Below are 20,285 nucleotides of genomic sequence, written 5' to 3'. Positions count from 1 at the left end.
CAGCTGGGACTCCGTGGGCTGGGAGGGCTTTGCCAGCATCAGGGATTTGGGGATTCCATGAACATTTCACTGCTGAAATTGAGGAAGCCTCTCCTAAGGATGTGTGTTTTCCCTAAGATTTATAATGAAATTCACTTGGACTGATGGTAGAAGATAAAAGCATGGCACAGATAAACTGAATTTCAGGCTTCAGTTCTAAAATCTAAATTTTAAGATCCTGGGAATAGCAAAACTCTCCAGAGGGAAATTCCTTCCAGTGATACGATATTTTACCAACTCCAACTCTCCTCCTGGGACACAGCACAATGAAATCAGCTGAACCTTTCAGAAAAAAAAAAACAGGAAACAGAATTTTACCTGAGTTCAGTGCCTGTCACACCAAATTTCATCTCAGATTGTTGAAGTTTGCTGCGGTGACAGATCCAGAAAATCATGTTGTGCTGTGTCACCCTTTGGCAACTTCTCCCAGTCCCGGTTGGACTCGGTGGATGCTGGTTTCTTTTCCAGCTTCTCCCTTTGCACAACCCATGGGATTTGAGATGCATTTCAGAATTTGGCCTTCCCAACTCAGGGCACCAAGTGGGCCTGGCTGCTTCCCAGGCCATGTGTGTGAGAACTGCTTTTTTATTCCTCTTTGGAATGTGGTCAATTTATAAGATCTCCCCACACCCTTTCTCTGCAGGAGTCACTTCATTTCTTTGTGAGCTTTGCTGTTAAACTGTGCATAATTTGGGCTTTTTACTGTTCTCCCCCTGCTTTTGAGGCAGCTTTGTGAGTTTTGAAAAGATGTTAATTTTCCTTTTGTTGTTTTCTGTTGACCACTTAATCCTTTCCCATTCCAATTGTTTTTCTTATTGCTCTCCTCCAACTTTTCTGTTGTTTGAAATGTCTGTCATCCCAAACTCGCCTTTGTTCTCGCAACAATGATTTTGGGAGCCTCCCTGCTGAGGAACATTCCAAATGTGTGTGTGGCTGTGGATGGGAGATTTTGGCCTTCCCTGGTCTTCCAGCCTCTCTTTCCTTCATCTGGACTATCAGCAGATCCAAGCAGTTCCAGTTCTTTCCTTGGAATTTAATTGCCAGGCAGAATCACCAGGAACTGGATGTCCCTCAGACTCCACCAGGGTGGATTTATTTTATCAGTTTTGGGCTGACCACAACTCCACCTTAGCTCCGAAAATCAATTGAAGTCTCCCAAACCTCTCAGCAGCTCTGCAAACATTCAGGAGCCGTGTCCTTATCCTTCCTACAAAGTGGAAGCAATCCAAAATCGTGACTCATTCCCTCAAAAAGAATGGAGAATAGGCTTAAATCCCTGGGGATATTTTCTGATCAGAGGGGAAGTCCAGATATTTATCAGGTACTAAAATATTTTCGCTTCACTTCAAAGAATTTTACCTCAGAGGACCTTGGTCCCTCATCTCCAAAGGTGTGGGAATCACAACTGGGGGGAATTCTGAGAATTTTGGGGTGGCAAGGGCCAGACCTTAAAGATATTTGGGTGGCCAGGGTTAGATAACAGCAATATTATCTCCATGAGCCAGAAGTGGAGATCCTTAACACAATTCCAACCCAGCCCTGCAGGAATTCAATAACTAAAGAGCCACTAAATGAAAATGGGATGGGGATGCTCCATTATTGTCTCCAGGTGGATGAGTGGAAGTGCCCAGCAGGAGGAGAGGATTTAGGACTGTGGCTTCTGCAGGCAGAGAGAAGCCTCCATTAAGAGCCAGGTTTTTGGGATGGGAGGAATTTAAGGAACCTGTTCGGAAGGCCTTGGAGCCTTCTGGGAAACTTCTTGCTGTTGGATTCATTTCCATGGATATTGAAGCAGCAGGATTTGAAAGTCTTGCTACCCACACCAAAATGACATCTTCTGTTCAGTGCTGTAAGAGCTCAGTGTTTCCAGGTGTATTTTATCCTGTGTGGATGTGGCTTAGGAATGGGAATCACTGAGCTGCTCCAAAGAATGGGCTCCTTTAAGGGAATTCGTCACCCACGTTTGCCATTGCCACCCAAAATGGTTTCGTTCCTGTAAAAGCAAATTTGGGCTTGACCATGAGGCTTTTAAATGTGTGACCTTCCACCAAACCAGCCCGGACAAGAATTCCTGAGGGAATGCTGCAGAACACCAACCATTCCATCCAGGATCTGTCTCTGGGGATTGGAACTGGATTACAGGGGGCAGATTCTCACCGTCACCACGGAAAACTGGAAATTCTGGGAGAAATTCAGTTTTTCCAGGGCACGTAAGTCAACACGTGGTCTTGGAGCAGCTGAAGTCGTGTAGCTGTAGTAACATCTCCTCGCAAGGCTGCAGTGTCACAGAATCATGGAATGGTTTGGAAGGCCCTTAAGGATCATCCATCCCACCCCTGCCATGGGAGGGACACCTCCCACTGCTCCAAACCCTGTCCAAGCTGGGCTTGGGCACCTCCGGCTTCTCCTACCCCACCACCACACCCTCTACAAAACTGGAGAAATCCCATCAGCCAGGGAAAGGTCTCCTTCCCTGAAATTGTGCCCATTCCCTAAGGATCCTCCCAGCCCTGGCTGGGACAACTCTGAGTCCCAGGAGAGGAGCAAAACTTTGCCCGGAGCAAACTTTTGACCTTGGGGGTGTCTCTGAGCTGGTGACAAACTGAGCTTTCAGGAGAACTGAGCAGCCGTTTCTCTGGGATTCTGGCTCCATGGGAGGTGCTTCACCCAGGACAATGTCACAGAATCCCAAATTGGTTTGGGTTGGGAGGGAGTTTAAATCCCACCCATTCCCATCCCCTGCCATGGCAGGGACACCTCCCACTGTCCCAGGCTGTTCCCAGCCCCAGTGTCCAGCCTGGCCTTGGGCACCTCCAGCTTCTCCTACTTCAGCACCCAACCCTCTACACAACTGGAGACCTCCCACCTGCAGGGAAAGGTTTTTCTCCTTTCCTGAAATTGTGCCAACTCCTTAAGGAGCATCCCATCCGAGTCCTGGTTTGGACAACTCTGAGTCCCAGGAGAGGAGTGAAACTTTGCCTGGAGCAAACTTCTAACCTTGGGGGTGTCTCAGCTGGTGACAAACTGAGCTTTCAGGAGAACTGAGCAGCCGTTTCTTTGGGATTCTGGCTCCATGGGAGGGGATTTCTCCAGGACACAAGGTTGGGAATCACACCCTGCTGCAGCTCAGGAGCTGCCCCATAGCAGATACAATCTTCCCTCAGTAAATTCATTAAGTGCACAAACACAAAGACTCCCTTTGGACAATTAGGACCACGAGGGAGGGGTTGGCAAGATGATTGCTCCCTCCTGGGAAGAGATGAAAGCCTCCAGTGGGAAAGAGATTTTTCCTGATAGATCTTCAGATGAAACCCAAGGGGCTGCTTGAGCTGGAAGCCTGCCTTCTGTTTTGTATCAATAACTGGATTTCAAATGCTTGGCTCCCACTCCTGTTTGTAGGTAATGGTTCTCTGTTGAGCTCCCTCTGCTTTCTTGGAGGTGGATTAAGACATAATTAAATATGAGGAACTCTAACAAAAACCATGGGTCTATCAAAGCAAATTAATTGCTGGGTCTGGTTTGGAACTTGGGAGAATCACGGCAAACAATGGATTTGTTCCATCATCCCTGAGTACTTCACTTCTGCCCTGTCTATTTACAGCAGAATCCTTAGGATTTGCTGCAAGCAAACAGAAAATCATAATTTTCTTGTGCAAGCACAAAGGAGAGGGAGCTCCTCATGTTTATTCATGCCTCTGTGGCAACTGCTTGGTGTAAAGTCTACAAAAGCCCCTCTTTCCCTACTAGAGATGGAAAAAAGGAGCCTTCCTGGAAATGAAAACCAGGGAATTTCTCTCCTGTTGCAGCTGCAATCAGAGTTTGTTAAATAACAAAGAATTCGTGCCTGGCTAATGGGGCATCGCTAAAGATTCACTGAGTTCATGCAGAGACAGAAATTCAGGAGGAATCAGAGCCAGAGGTGGGTTTGGTCCATGGGCAATTCCAGCTGCTGGAGCCTGGCACTTCCCAAGGCTGCCCATGGAATGGCAGAGCTGCTCTGTGGGAAGGGGGCAGGGAGAAGTTTCTGCCAAAGACAAACATTTAAATGTAAAAAAAAACCCCTGAAAATGGAGGCAATGTTGGGAAAGGTCTCGGTGTTTTGAGATGAATTTGAAGGTGAGGGAGTCTCCATCTGTCCCATCTTTCCCTGTCCTTTTGTGACTGCTACATCTGGAGAGGATGAAGAGCAGCTGGAACAGAGACAAAGGAGGGTTTGGCTGCCCCAAATCCAATTCTCTCAGTTCCTGTGGTTGCTGGAATTTGGGATGTGCTTCTGGCTGAGTTTGCACTTGGAGGTGTGTGTGTTAAGGAAGGGCTTTGGAGCTGCTTTCCTTCCCTTTTTGGCTGTTTCATTGTTGGAAAGGAGCGGGAAATGTTTGCTCCCAACACCACGAGCTGGGTCCCTGGGAAGGAAGAGGAGCAGGGGAGCATCCACCTGGATTTCTGCTGCTCTTGCACAGCTCTTGCCATGCCTGGCTTTCCCAAATATCCACACTGGGGTTGGGTCTCCAGAGGTTTGAGGAGATTTGAGGAACTCTCCCATCCTTGTGCTGCTGGCAGGGATGGGACAATGGGACAACAAGCGCTGAAGCTTTTCACCATGCATCTGGAAATCCTCTGGGAATTCTCTGGCCTTTGTGTGTGAAGATGAGGGCAAACACAAATCCACTCCAATCCTAAATGTGGTTTTTCCTTCCTCAGTTTGTTTGCTGAGCCCACTTCCCTGGCTCAGTGCACCCTGAGCACAATATGATGAACAGAATTATGAGCAGAAACCTCCCTGAGTTCTCCAGGTTTCCTCTCACTTTCTGCAAACAGGGATAGATTTACCCTGGAATTTTGTGGGAGGAAAATCAGCCTTGAACACTGAATTATCAGCTGTTTATAAAGACCAATTCCATTGATCGTTTCCCCTTTGGCATGGTCATGGTTTGTGCTAAGAGCACTCCCAGTTTAACCCAGTTCCCAGAGATAGGATCTGACCTCCTACATGGAAAGCTTGGTTAATGATGAATTATCAAATATTCTGGGAAAATATTCCTCCCTGGCAGGGTGGGCAGGCCCTGGCACAGGGTGCCCAGAGCAGCTGTGGCTGCCCCTGGATCCCTGGAATGTTCAGTTCCAGGTTGGACACTGGGGCTGGAGCAGCCTGGGACAGTGGGAGCTGTCCCTGCCCATGGGAATGGGATGATCCTTAAAATCCCTCGCAACCCATCCATAATTCCATGTTTCTCTAACTCAGCTGCACACAGATTTTTTTCCCCAGGTTGGTTGGTTCTCAGATGATCCACCAGGCACAGCTGCAGCTGCAGTGCCATCGATTCCAGGAGCATTCCAGGGAGGAAAGGAGAGCTCAGGGGAATGTGTGACCCTCCAGCATCATCCTCTGCCCATCTGCAGAATCCAACTTCAGAGAATGCCAGAACCCCAGACTGGTTTGGGTTTGGAATGACCCCAAATCCCACCCAGTGCCACCCCTGCCATGGCAGGGACAGCTCCCACTGTCCCAGGCTGCTCCAGCCCCAGTGTCCAACCTGGAACTGAACATTCCAGGGATCCAGGGGCAGCCACAGCAAATCTGGGAATTCCATCCCAGCCCCTGCCAGGGAACAATTCCTGATTCCCAGTATCCCATCCAGTCCTACTTTGAAGCCATTCCCTGTGTCCTGTCCCTCCATGCCTTGTCCCCAGTCCCTGTCCAGCTCTCCTGGAGCCCCTTCAGGCCCTGCCAGGGGCTCGGAGCTCTCCCTGGATCCTTCTCCTGCCCAGGTGAGCAGAATAAGAATAATCCAACAATATAAAAGTGCATTTTTATGGAAGGCTCCTCATTCCTGGGGTTTGAAAGTCAAAGTTGCTTTTTCAATGAAGTCCTTGAATTTCCTTGGTAAAAATATCAGACTTCAATTCAATTTTCTTGTCCTCCATGGGGAAAACAAAGCTAAAAAGTTCTGACTGTGCCTGGCAGCCTAAATTTACACAAATTGCTTGTTACGAAGCTCGTTGTCATTTGTGTGCCTGAATTTTTAGTATTATATTTTATTTTTATTGTGGAAAACTGGCAATGAATTAATGGAGAGAATTGAAAAATTCAGTGGAAGACTAAAAATTAATTAAATTCAAATGAATTTAAAAATGTGTGCAAAAGCAGCAAATTTAGCAAATACGGCTTTTTTAACATAAAACAAACTTGGAACTCCAAGTGTGTCCTGAAAATAATCCCTGGCTTAGTTTCTACTGGAACACATTAATTCAGACTAATTTTAGGCTGGCTCCTGGGCTGGCTGTGGGATCCAGAGTGAAAACCTGCTGCCCAGCACGATCCTGGCCACGGGAATCGGGCTCCTGCTCCCAGCTTCCTTTTGGAAGAACCTCTCCCTGCCCCTTTCCCATCTGGTGTGAAAACTTGGATGCTTTGAGACGTCCTGTGTTGGTTTGACTCCCTGAGAAAAACAGGATTAGCTAAGGAATGGAATTAAGATATTTTCTGGGGCCACTGGGATCTGGGATTTGCTGCAGGGATTTGTTAATTGAAGTAGGTTGGGTAAAACTGTTCCATGTGTTTTTCTCTGTGTGAGAGAAGTAAAGGGAAAGGTGGTGTGAAAAGCTAAAAATTCCCAAAATATCCCTGCCCAGGATTCTGTGTCTGCTTCCAGGGTGTCTTTCCCTGGAATTCTCCATCGTTTCTGGCATTTTTGTGCCTCGCAAGGCATCGTTCTCCACAGCATCATCATTCCTCCCCTACATTGGATGTCGGGAAGAAATTCCTCCCTGGGAAGGTGCTGAGGAACTGGAATGGAATTCCCAGAGATTCCAGCAGCTGTGGCTGCCCCTGGATCCCTGGAATGTTCAGTTCCAGTTGGACACTGGGGCTGGGAGCAGCCTGGGACAGTGGGAGGTGTCCCTGCCATGGGAATGGGATGATCCTTAAAATCCCTTCCACCCCAAACTATTCCACGATTCCATCACCAAACAACACGTTGTGCCATAATGTCCCTGGGTCCACCACACCTAGTCCTGTTTTTAAGGCTGGAATTTCAATAATTTGGTCCGGTTTGTTCTTTCCAAGCCCAAAAAAACTGCTCAGGATCATCTTCTAGGAAGTAGAAAAATGGGAATTTTATTTAATGGGAATTTTCTGCTTCCCAAGGCTTCCTGTCTTGCTGACAGCTCTGTAATTCCCCATCATTTTTCCAGGGAAGTGCTGTGCTTTGTCTTTCCCAGGCACTCAAGGCTCTCAGATTCCTGGTGCTGGCTCTTTCTCATGCCAGGGATTTCCTCAGATCCTGATGGTTTGGAAACCTTTAATTAGCCAGAAATCCTTGAGTTTTGTTTTAGAAATCAATAATCTGTTAGAAACCCACTATTTGTTAGAAGCCCCTGATTTGTCAGAAATCTTCTTAACCTGTGTTTTCCACCTTGGCTTTTCCTTGAGAATATGAAATCTGAGTTACCTCTTCTCTGTGAACACACAAAATACATTCCCACAGACCTGACACCTCTGTGGGATTTCCTACATTCCTGCTTGGAAAAGCACATTTTTACTCCTCTAATTTACTTTTATCACCTTTATCCCTCGTCACTCAACATTCCTGGGCTTTCCCTGCTCCAATCCACTCATCCTTACTTCAGTTTTGCTCCCATGATGTGCACGAGCCCTGTTTGATGTTCTGGGCACTGAGGGCTCCATTTTGCATCCAGACTTTTCTTTGGAATCCTGTGGCTTTCCAGTGCACTTTTAATGGATTGTCCATCACTATTCCCAATTATCTTTCTAGAAAACTCCCCCAGCCACCTCCAGCTGCTGGACTCTGATCTCCTCAGATCCATTATTTCTTTGCTGCTGCTCTCACAGTTCCTCTTCCATGGAATATTGAACTCTGTCCCTTCATCCCAGTTATCTCCCAGTTTGTCACTTATCCCTCACTTGGAACTGGGCAAAGGGCCCAGCCAAGCCACCCCAAACCTTCTCCAAATCCCATCCAAAACTGCACTCAGCTGCTCCAGGCACTTTTCCCACTGAGTTCCTTGTCCGAGAGTTTTCCATGTCCCATCAGATGTTCCTGGGAGAGCTCCTTTGTCCCTCTCTCCTTTATAAAGTGGTTTTTAGGAGCTTTTTAAAGTGATATCGGTGCCATTTCCCCAGCTCTGTTTTTAACCTGAAGTTCAACAATCTCGTCCCTCTTATTTTAATTTTTTTTTATTATTTTTTTTTTTTAATCATGGATCTTTCTCCTGGATGAACCTCCATGATTATTCCTGCCTTTCCTTCCTGTAGTGCTGCTCTAAATTTGTCCTCCCATTGATTTTTTACCATGTTGGGCCTTTAAGGAGTGATCTCCCCACTGGATAATCCAAATCCTGCTCTCCATCCTGTCCCTGAGCTCCCCAAAGCTACAGAAACCCAGCAGAAACTGATGTTTGGAGAAATTAATCCCTGAAACTTCTCTTCCTGTTCTTTCTTGGGTTTGTTTTGGTTTTGTTGCTGTTTGCTTTGTAACCACCAACAACACAAAAAGAACTCTGGATTGTCCCACCAAAATTCCTGCAATAAAAACTCTCTAATCTCAGCTCTTTGCTCCTTCTCAATCAGCAGATTCCTAATTCTGGGGGAAACAGCTCCTCTTGCTTCTGCTTAAATTCTTGGATGCTTGAAAAGGAAATCTGATTCCAAACTGGAGTGGTTTTCTCCCACTGTGGATTTTCCAGCTGGATTTTGCAGAGCTGCAGGTGGGGCCAGGCTCTGGCTCTGCTCTGGGCAGTGAGGGCAGGGGAACATCCCTGAAATCCTTCATTTGAGGATAAAAATCCTGCAAATGGGGATCCCAGGCCTCAGGAAAGGCAAAGGGAGCTCAATTGCACCAGGAATTTCCTCTTGCTCAAGATTATGGTTTTGGCCAAATCAAATTTCTGTTTGCAGATTAAGAATTCAGGTGATTTTTTCCGTATTTTTCTTTGTGGCACAGAACTGGAACAAAAACGTCCCCTCAGAGCATGTCTGGGTGCCCCTTTGTCACCTCTCTCTTCCTCTGGGATTATTTCTGATCCTTTTCCCTTCTTACACTGTCGCAATATTGTAAAATATTTTAATATATGTTTACTGTAGATTCCTTCACTTCTTTTTTCACCCTCTTCTTTTGTTTCCCACTTCCATGTCCTTGGAATCAGGCTGAGAGAATAAGGATTGGTTTGGGTTGGAAGGGATGCTAAAGATCATCCCAAATACAACCACCTGCTTGGGGTTGGGGCTGAATTTAATCCCTGTCCTTCACAATCACCTCCAAAACACTTCAAGCAAAGTATTCCTCACTTTGGGATTGCACTTGGACCTCAATCCTACAGAAATATCAAATATCTCAAGGAATTCTAAGGACAGGCTTCTTAATGGTGCCTGTAGGACACAGGGTGAGGGGTTGAAATTAAAAATTAATTCAGATCAGATATAAGGAAGAAAGTTTTACAGTGAGGGTGGAAAAAAAAAATAAACTGGGAAAGATTGTCCAGAGGGAATGTGGGTGCCTCACCCACATGGATGGAGTTTTAGGATCTTGGAGGTGTTTCTGTTTATTACAGGGGGAGGTTGGACTGGAAAATCCCTTCCCAACCATTCCATGATCTCATGAAACTTTAGACCCTCCAGGACTTTCTCCTGGTGAGGGTTTTCCCAGGGGTGTGGAATCAGGAATGGGGGTGGCTCCACCTGGGAAAAGGAGAGGAATGTGGGGAAATGGCAGCAATTCCTGAGCTTTGTCCATCTCCCTGAGGGGTGGGCCAGTGGAAAGGGAACTGCTGTGGCCATGTGGGAATTAAGATGGAGGAAAAATTGTGAATAGGAAGGGCAGAGGAAGGGTGAGAGCTCAGACTCAGCTCAGTGTCCTGCTTGGGAATTTCTGACTCCATCCTAATCCTTCTTCTTCCCCCCAGGTGTGAAAAACGAGGTTCACTTTCCTGGTAATTTTAAAAGGTTTAATAAAAAAATAAAAAATAAAGACCATTAGGAGACAAAGACAATAAAGCAAAGGGTTAATATGGCTGGGTGCTGGGCATTCAGCCAAGAATTCGCCCTAACTCAGAAAACACTTCTTTAAATGCATCAACATGTTGCATATTCATAGAACTTCATGTATTATTCAAAATCATCCCCCCAACCTGTAAAACCTTTTTTTTTTTTTTTCTTTTTTTTCTCCTTGTGGCTCCATCCTGTCACACATTCCCTGATCCATAAACTCCTTCCCTGGAGTTCTGGTGTCCATCACCTCTGTCTTCATCCAGATAATCCAAGAATGTGAAGGACTTCCTGGTTATCTTTTTACCATTCTCTGAGTTAGTTACATGAACAAAAGCTTTTTACATTGCCATGTTATAGTCCAAGGAAAAGTAAGATACATAATTATCCCACTATTATTTCTAAGTTTTGTTAACAACTATATTCATGCAGGAAAGTTTTCCAACATTATACATACAGCATTAATTTTCATATTTGCAAAAAAGTCAATCATATAATATGTGCTTATAGCACAGGCGGTGCCTGATGTGCCCTCAGTGGGAATTCCCAGTCTCAGCATGGGAACACAGAGGAATTCCCCAGCTGGGCCTCCTGGAATGGGAATGGGATGATCCTCATGGGGTCTGTGGTGTGTCCAGGGATCCCAGCGAGTCAGGAGTTGGACAAATCCCTTGGGAATGTGTCCCTGGATGAAGGAGCACAGGGTGAGTGATGCTGGGGGATGTTGGGATTGTCCCAGCCCAGGCTGCTGGCTGTGGTGGGGACAGGGATGTTCTCTCTGTTCCAGGATTTGGGGGATCCTGCTCTGCCAGTCTTGGGAGTAGCACCAGGAGAAAACCCCAAAATGGGGAATTTCTGCTTCCCCATTGTCCTGAGCGCTCAGCTTCGAGCTGGTTCAGAGAATCACAGAATCCTGGAATATCCTGAGTGGGAAGGACCCCCAGGGATCATCCAGTCCCAGCCCTGTCCCTGCCCAGACCCCCCAACACTCCCAGCCTGGGCATCCCTGGCAGCTCCTGGAGCTCTGGCTGTGCCCATTCCCTGGGGAGCCTGGGCAGTGCCAGCACCCTCTGGGACAGGGCAGAACCTTTCCTAAAATCCAACCTGAATCCCTCCTGGCCCAGCTCCAGCTGCTCCTGGGTGCTGTCAGGTCACAGGAGCAGTTCCATGTTTGATCAGCCTTGGGGAATTCACCTTCCCAAGGAGGTGGGAGCAGCAGAGATGCAAACACTACACAGAATTCCATGTTTTTCCTGTGGTCTCTCCCAAACTCTGGGAATGTGGGGTTTTTTTGTTTTTTTTTCACAATCATCAAAAGTTTTGGTGGATGTTAAAATGCTGTTTTCCCACCCAGTTTGCTGACAGCCAGAAGGTTCCTTTCCCTGGAGGAGAGGGGATCTCAGGAACGATTCTGCCATGGGCTACAAAACATCAGAGTCAATCTTCTCCCTGCTTCTCTCTTGGAAACCAGCAGCTCTGAAATGGAGTCCCTAGATGCAGAGCTGCCTTCAGGGCAGCACAAGCTTGTTATAACAGGCCAGAACAAAATAAATATTATTGGATTGGAAAATCCATTTACTTTTCCCAGCTTAATGTAAAAATGGAACAAATTAAGGGTCAACTCCCAGTGTTCTAAGAACCACTTGTTTCAAAGAACAAACCCCTCCAGCTTGTTCACCTTTAATCCTCTTTGGATCAGTCCCTGGCTGCTCTGGAATTGAGATTTCAAATTCAGCAATTTTCCTTTGCTTTCACTGGACTGGGAGCTGGGACATTCCGTGACCTGCTGGAGAGAGCCCAGAGGAGGCAGCAGGATGAGCAGAGGGATGGAGCAGCTGTGCTGGGAGGAAAGGCTGGCAGAGCTGGCATTGTTCACCTGCACAGGAGAAGCTTTGGGCTGAGCTCAGGGTGGCCTTGCAGGGCCTGGAGGAGCTGCAGGAAACATGGAGAGAGACAATTGCCAAGGGATGGAGGGACAGGACACAGGGAATGGCTTCAGAGTGGGACTGGATGGGATACTGGGAATTGGGAATTGTTCCCTGGCAGGGGCTGGGATGGAATTCCCAGATTTGCTGTGGCTGCCCCTGGATCCCTGGAATGTTCAGTTCCAGGTTGGACACTGGGGCTGGGAACAGCCTGGGACAGGGGGAGGTGTCCCTGCCATGGCAGGGGTGGCACTGGTGGTCCTTAAAATCCTTTCCAATACCAACCATTCTATAATTCCATGATATAGGAAGGCAAAACCAGACTTGAGCCAGGCTTAGAGTGTGCCTTGAAGTACAATTAACCCTCATCATCAGATCCTTTCAGTCTCCAAATTCCCAAGGACAATCAGGGTTTGTCATTCCGTGGGAATGACCTCGGCATCACAATATTTCCAGAGCAGAGATCACCAGAGAAAATGGGACATTTCTGTCTGGAAGATGCTTCCGGAGGGAGGATGGAGCATTATTTGGAACTGACTTGAGCAATCCTGATCTGCTCTGCCACTCTTACAGTTCTAATTCAGGTCTGAGTGTGTCTTAACAAAGCTGGGCTCAGGCTGGGCTCAAGCCCTGTGTGAGGCACCATTGGTTGAGTTTTTTGCACCCCAGTATCATATTCTGAGTTTTTTCTGATTCTTACATGAATTTTTGAAAAGAAAACCGCCACAAAAATATCCCAGAAACATCTGGAAAAAGGCTTCTCCAGAAGAAAAAAGAGCCCCATCCTCACCAAACTGGATTTTACTGGTGCCCAGCCCATAACTCCTGAACGATGAGCCAGGAGTATTTTCCAAAGGGCTCCACTGATTTGGAATTCTCCCTGGGCTTTGCCAAGGTGTCCCCAAGGTGTAGGATCGGTGGCCACCTCCTGCCAGGCTTATCCCCACATTTTTGGGCTGCTGTTGCCAGAACCCCACTGCTGCCACTTCCCCTGAAGGATCCTGCAGGAGATGGTGACGATTTTTCCAGAGGCAGATTTGGGCTGGAATTGCCCCTTTGGTGTGCTCACACGGGGCTGCTTTCCTGGCAAACACCCGGAGCAGGGAATGGCTGGGTGGAGCTCCTCCCTCTGCATTCTGTGCCTGTGAACATCACCCAGATGTTGAGCACTGGGCAAGTTTAGCACTGCACAGGGGTTGTGGAATCCCAGCACGTAGACAGGGTTTTCCTGGAGGGAATGGGGAGGTTGGGATTATCCCGGACAGAGGAGGATCCACTTGATGTTGTGCTGTGAGAACCATTTCTCGTGTGACCTCTGGAGTGGTGGGAAGGGCCAGGCAGGAGGAAACAGCAGCTAAATTTGGCAGAGACCTTAAAAATATTTCCCATTTTGTTGGAGAGATGTCCATGAGATGGGAAAGAAATTTTCCCTGCCTATTAAGAAACATCATCCCATGGAAATCCTTCTCCAGCACTGAAGCTGGGTGGTTTTTCCAGCAATTTCTCCCAAGCAGCACATCCATATCTTCACCATCCGCTGTTATATTTTTAATTTGTGTATCCTCAGGATCTCATCTGGAGGTCCTACCACAACAACCAACCCTGGTGGTTGCTTTGAAGTTGCACCTGGCACTTCTGAGTGATCCCAGCAGGCAAGGCTGGAGTTGGGAAAGAGCTGGAATGAGCAGCTCATTAGTTTAACACCGATGTTTTCAGGTTGGTGGAGACTGCAGGGAAATGTCTGAAGTGCAGGAGGTTCCTGACAGAGGGGCAGATTTTGCTTTTTCCATCTCACTGGAGGCATCCAGAAGTGTCCTTTTCTGCTCATGTGGCTTCCCATGGAGGCGGGATTTGCCTTGGTAAAACCTGGGAGGAGTTTGAGGCTTTTCCTGTGTCCTGATTCTGCCCCTCTGCTATGCCCTCCTGAGATCCCACCTGGAATAGTGGGAACAATCCAGCACAAGAAGGATGTGGAGGCTGGAGCAAATCCAGAGGAGGCCACAAAGCTCCTTAGGGGACTGGAGCTCCTTCCCAGTGGAACCAGGCTGGGAGAGCTGGGAATGTCCAGCCTGGAGAAGAGGAGGTTGTGTGGGGACCTCACAGCAAATTCCAGGGTGTGAAAGGGCTATGGGGAACATGGAAAGGGGTTTTTCATCAGGAATTGCAGGGACAGGACACAGGGAATGGCTTCAAAATAGGATTTGATGGGATATTGGGAATTAGGAATTGTTCCCTGGGAGGGTGGGCAGGGGCTGGGATGGAATTCCCAGATTTGCTGTGGCTGCCCCTGGATCCCTGGAACATTCAGTTCCAGGTTGGACACTGGGGCTGGAGCAGCCTGGGACAGTGGGAGGTGTCCCTGCCATGGCAGGGGTGGCACTGGATGGGATTTAAGGTCCATTCCAAGCCAAACCATTCCATGATTCCATGATTCTGTGAGCCTGGCTTTGTGTGAATCCACATCTTTGGGGTTTGGCCAAGCCAGCACCGAGTGGGACCCTGCAGGAACGGCCAGGGGTTGTTTCTGTCAGTGAGGTGATGACAGTGATCCTGTCAGTCTCTGACATCCCAAGGGCTTTCCAAGCCCACTCCATGTCTGTCTCCTCCATCACAACATGGATATCTCCTGCTCCTTTCCACTCACCTGCTCTGCAGGCAGCATTGAATACCAAGGAGTTGTTCCTGGAGCAAATCTGCTCCAGGAGAACAGGAATGTGAAAATTCTGCTAAAAACACTTCTTTTCCCACTAATACCCATGGAAATTCCCAGAGGATACCTGCAGGGTTCCAGGGATTCTGCCATGCCCCGTGTGTTGCTCCTGCTGTCCCTGAAATCCTCAGACTCCAGGGCTGCAGCGTTCCCAGCCCTTTGCAGGATGAAAGGCTCTCCACGTGGGTGAGTTATCATTATTTGTTATTATCCTCTCCCTGATCCACTTGGGAAGACAGATGTGCATTCCTTCCCCCCTCCCCCCCGCCCCCTTTCCCTGATGAGAACTGATGAAACATGAAGATCACTTCTTAGGGAAAACAAAAAGAAAAACAAAAACAAAAACAAACCCAACCACAAAGTCACCACAATTCATCGGGAGCTCGTCGGTTCCTAATCTCTGAAAACGAGCCAGGTCAAACAGCCACAGCTCTTCTGATAAATTGTTATTCTTAGGGATTTCATCCTTCCATGGAAAAGTACTGGGCTGGCTCTGGGAGCTCCTCTCAGCCTGGCAGCAGCATCCAGCAGTGGAAAATTGGAGAGATCCAGCTGCAGGGAGAGCGTTCAGGGCAGGATTTTTACATGCTTCGGCTCTTTCTGACTCCACACACACTTCCCTGTGGAAAACAGGGAAGCTTGGCTAGCCCAGGGAATTCCTGTGTGGTGCTGCTCCTTGGAAATGAGATGCTGAATGGAAGAAACAGGAGGACAAGAGAGCTCTGAGTATGTGGAGTGCACAGCTGGAGAGATGAGGGAGGGAATGCCGGGGAATTCTCCCTCCAGCAGAGCTTAGGGGTAGAACTCCAGTTGCATTCCCTCTCCCTTTGAGGTGTTTGTCCCTTTATTCCCACTCCCTGTGGGGACATTTCACAAGTCCTGGAGTCAGTGCTGGGAACACCCACCCTGGGTGCTGCTGAAGGGAGGAATTCCCAGCTGGAATTTCTGAGAGCTGTGACAGCACCAGAATGCACCGGGACTCTGGAGCAGGTGTGGAGTGTTCCACTGCTCCAGGGAATCTCCAGAGGGGCATTCCCAGTGAAACTGGGTGCAGGGAAAAGCTCTGTCTTCTCCTTTTGGCTCTGGGAGGTCTCGCCCGAGTGGGAGAATCAACAAATCCCAGGCTGGTTTGGGTTTGGAGAGACCTTAAATCCCACCCAGTGCCAGCCCTGCCATGGCAGGGACAGCTCCCTCTGTGTCCCCAATGTCCAACCTGGCACTGCCACGGACCCAGGGGCAGCCACAGCTGCTCTGGGAATTCCATCCCAGCCCCTCCCAGGGAACAATTCCTGCCCAGAGAAAGCTCTCAGTGTGCCAGACCTGTCTGTTTTTCCAAACACTCCTTCCCCCAAGATTTTGGGGTGCTTCCCTACTCTGGAATTGTTGGCATTGGCAGCTCCTCTCTGTTCTGATGTGTTTGTGAGCATCCCCAGAGCCACTGGGGTTGAAACCTGGGTGTGCTCCAAGCTCTCCTGCTACCCCAGGACACTGCTTGGATGCCACAAGAACTGGGGAAGAATCCAAAGGGTGCCAGAGCAGGATGCTGCCTGTTTTTGGTTTTGTTTTTGTTTTTGTTGTTAATTCCCTCTCGTGACAGGCACGAGGATGTGCATGGGCACAGTTAGAACATGGGAAACTCTCCTGCATCTCCCACATTTTTAAAAATCTTGGACCATTTCAGTGGTTCTGGGTCAAGCAGCCACCTCAGAGTGATGTTTTTGGGGAAGACTTGCCTGGATGAGTTCAATCGTTCATGAGAATAAAAAATGAAGATTTCTCCGCTCTGCATTAAAACCAAAATTATTCCAGAGGTTCTGCTGAGAAGCTTTGGTGTTTCCATGCTTGGATTTCACAATGGGATGCCATGGGGTCAGGGCCATGCCTTCTGCTATTTTTCCAAGATGAATTGCCCCTGTTTGTCTCACTCCCAACATTTCACAGATGTGTGTAGCCAGTGGAGGGGTTTAGAAAACTCGTCCCTGAGGAATGTTCAGACCATGACTTCAGGATCTCAGGAGAAGTTTGGAGGTGGCTTGGGAATGCTGTTGTGCTTGGCACAGAGGCTGAGGGAAGAAAAAAGAGGCTGAAGCCTCCAAAAATTAAAATGGAGGATTTTTTTTTTAATTAAGACAAAGGGGGTAGGAGAATAATCGAGATTTGTCCAGCCCTTTTTTTTTTTTTTTTTTTTTTTTTTCCTCAGTGGGACCAAATGAAGCCCTGGCCCTCATTTAGAGTTTGAAGAGGAAAAAATCCCCTGTGAATCTCTGGGGGAAAGATTCAAAAAGGTGGGGTTTTATTTGTTTTGTTTTTTTTTTTTTATTAATTTCTTTAGGCATTGTGTCCATGTCCTGTTATCCCAGATAACAGTGTTTTGACTAACTGGGAAGGCAGTGGAGCTCTCCACTTCAAATTAAGGCTCAAAAATTCCAGTGTAGACCAAAACAGCTGAGCAGACTGGTTTGGGTTTTGATCTTACTGTGGCCAATGGGATTCAGCCCGAGCCATGTTTTTCCTGCTTTATCTCCATGATAAATGTTGGAAGCTGTTCTTGCTGATAGGATACCTGGAAACTGCTTTGTTGTTGAAGAGCTCCAGAGCCTTCTTTTCATTATTTATGAAAAACTGAGAAAGATCAGGGAGCTCTGCACACCTCAAGGTTATTCCCATTTGTTTCATCCCTTGTTTTTTCCACCCTGGGAATGGTAGCCCTTCCCTTGCTGGTTCTTTTCTACTCCTTCATCCCACCTCAGGAATTTTTGTGTCTTAAGGGCAGCCAGAGGAATCTTTACTGTGTCATGTCATTATTTACAGGCGCAGTGTCTGCTCAGTGTTCTCAAGGTTTGATTTATACCTCCAATTAATGCAAATTTACCTCCAATTAATGCAAATTTACCCCCAGTCTTGTTTAATCTCACCGACTTTGCTGCATGGTCCCAGAACAGATTTCCTGCTGGTTGCTCCCAAAACTCCCCCTATGTGACACCTCCTAAGATCTGCCTGGATTGGTAAGTGCTGAACTACTCCAGAGCAGGATTTGGGAATTTATTTTGTTTACAATTCCTGTTTTTTGCATATGAGCTATCCCATGAAGTCTCTGCTAATCAGCAGAAGTGAAAACATTATTTATCCTCCTTTAAGGAGTTAATAAACATGGAAAAAACAAGGAGCCGTGTCTTCATCAGAGAGAAAAAAACTTGGGAGCTGCTTCAGTCCTTACCCTGAGCTGCCATTGCGGGAGTTCCATCCCATTTCCCAGCTGGGAAAAGCAGGCAATAAAAACACTTTTTATTGGGAATTGCCCCTGCACGTCCTCACTGTTGGGAACGTGCCCCAGCACAGGCTGGAGAAGCTCTGGGGCACCCCACTGGGGATTGCTTCATGTGGATTTGGAAAGCACTTGGATATTTTTCAGGCAAAGGCACGAGTTGGGTTATTCCAAAAAAATGGAAAACTGCTGCTCCTGGCACTGCATCCTGCCTGTGCTGGGCTTCTGAGTCCACACCTTCCAGGCAGGGAATGTCAGGCACTTCCAGGCGCAGGAGGTTTAAAAACCAGTCAGGTTCTAAAAACCAGTCAGGTTCTAAAAACCAGTCAGGTTTCCAAACTGCCCATGCTTCCACATTCCAAGGAAATTTACTTTCAATTAATATAAATTTAATACAATTTTTGTCCGGTCTCCTCCTTCCAGGCTCAGATCCCTCTGAATTGACTGAAGATCCCTCTGGATCCCAGCTTACTCTGGGATTTGTGCTACCTGGAAGGGAATCCATGGTTATTTCCTTTCCTGCCATCCTCGTTATTCCTTGGAAAATGCTTTCCAATCCTTAGGAGGGTGCTGGTGAGGAGTTTTAATCTGGTTTTAATTTGGTCAGGTTTTAAACCTGAACAGTCCAAGTGGCATGCTCATTTTTTTTTTCTTTGTGGAAGCTAAACAGGAATATCGAAACAAGAATCTAAACTGGGTAAACTGATGCTTGGTACCACCACATTAAACTTAAACTAAACAGTAACATTAAAAAACAAATTAAAAGTAACATTTAAAAAATGAAAAGTAACATCAAAAAATAAATAATTCACAGCCAAGCAGCCTCTGCTATGATACTGAACTGCTGATTTTTTCCTAATAGCAATGGGACGGGTTTATAAAAAAAATATTGATAGCATAAAGAAAAAAGAGGTTTATATGTATGTCTGTATATAAATATCTGTGTGATACGTATGAATACATAAATTTAAAAGTGGCCTGGCTGTTACAATGGTGTAAAGTAGATTTGTAAATCTGGAGTAAAATCTAGTAAAATTTGTACATCGAGTAAATCTAGATTTGCAAATCGAGTAAATCTAGATTTGTAAACCTCGTAAATCTAAAGTAGATTTGTAAATCACTTGTAAAGTAGGCTTACCCCGTATTTATAGTGATAATGTTGCACAGGTTTTCAGGTTTTTAGTGATGGTAGGAGACAAATTAAAACCACAATTGCTTAGAAAATTGTTTCCCTGCATTCCCCTGGACCCCTGGCAGTGCCCAAGGCCTGGTTGGAGCAGCCTGGGACAGTGGAAGGTGCCCATGGCAGGGGTGGGATGGGATGAGCTTTACTGTCCCTTCCAACCTAAACCAGGCTGGAATTCTGTGACTGATGGAATTTTCTGAATTTAACTTGCTCTGGCACCACAGGTGTTTTTCTTGTCCCAACCCTTCTTTCCCCCTTTGGATGTGTTGGATTCCAAACCCATTGTTGCTGGTTTATGCTGTTGGGGTTTGTTCTCTTCTCGGAGTTGGTTTTTCAGGATTTTTTGTGTGCTGGAGGATGGGATTTCATTTGAAAGCCCGTAAGGAGCAAAGGGCTGTTTGAGCCCTGGCCCAAATAAAGTCCTGTGTGAGGAGCAGGAGGCTCTGCTCGCTCGGAGCCAAGGGCTGATGCAGGAATTGTGCCAGCCCAGGGCTGGGGAGGCACAGCAGCAGCTGGAGAGGGGAAAACCCAACCAGGATAAAACTGAGGGAGAAGGATTTGAGCAGAGTCAGAGCCAGCACAGCCATTCCCTCTGTCCTCAGCTTGTGTCCTGCCCAGGTGACAAACAAAGCAAAACAAAAAAAAACCCAAACGGAACCAAACCAAAACTTTCTGGGTCTTTTCTCTACCTGGCAGGATGGATCCCAGAGAAGCTGTGGCTGCCCCTGGATCCCTGCAAGTGTCCAAGGCAGGGTGGGATGGTTTGGAGCAGCCTGGAGTGATGGAAGTGTCCCTGGATGGAGCTGGATTATCTTTGAGGTCCCTTCCAACCCAAAGCATTCCATGATATCTCCTGGCACAGCTCCATGCTGAAGGGACAGATCACTGCTGGTGCTGAAAATGCACCTGGAGAGAGGAATCTCCTCTGGCACAGGTCCTGTCCTGTCCCCACAGTGTCCCCAGGCACAGGGATGCTGCGGGAAGCTGTCCCTGCTCATTGCTGGTGCTGGGAATTGATGATCTGTGAGGGTCAGCCCAAAGCAGCCAGGGATTCCTCCTGGGCTGGGGGGGCTGGAAGTGCAATCCTGGGGATGTGGGTGTGCAGATGTGTCAGGAAAGAGGTGAAGAGGCAGAGATGTGATCCAGGGATTTGTGTC

The sequence above is a fragment of the Cinclus cinclus genome, chromosome 2, assembly GCF_963662255.1.
Source record: "Cinclus cinclus chromosome 2, bCinCin1.1, whole genome shotgun sequence".
NCBI lineage: Eukaryota > Metazoa > Chordata > Aves > Passeriformes > Cinclidae > Cinclus > Cinclus cinclus.
This window is presented reverse-complemented; position numbering follows the sequence as displayed.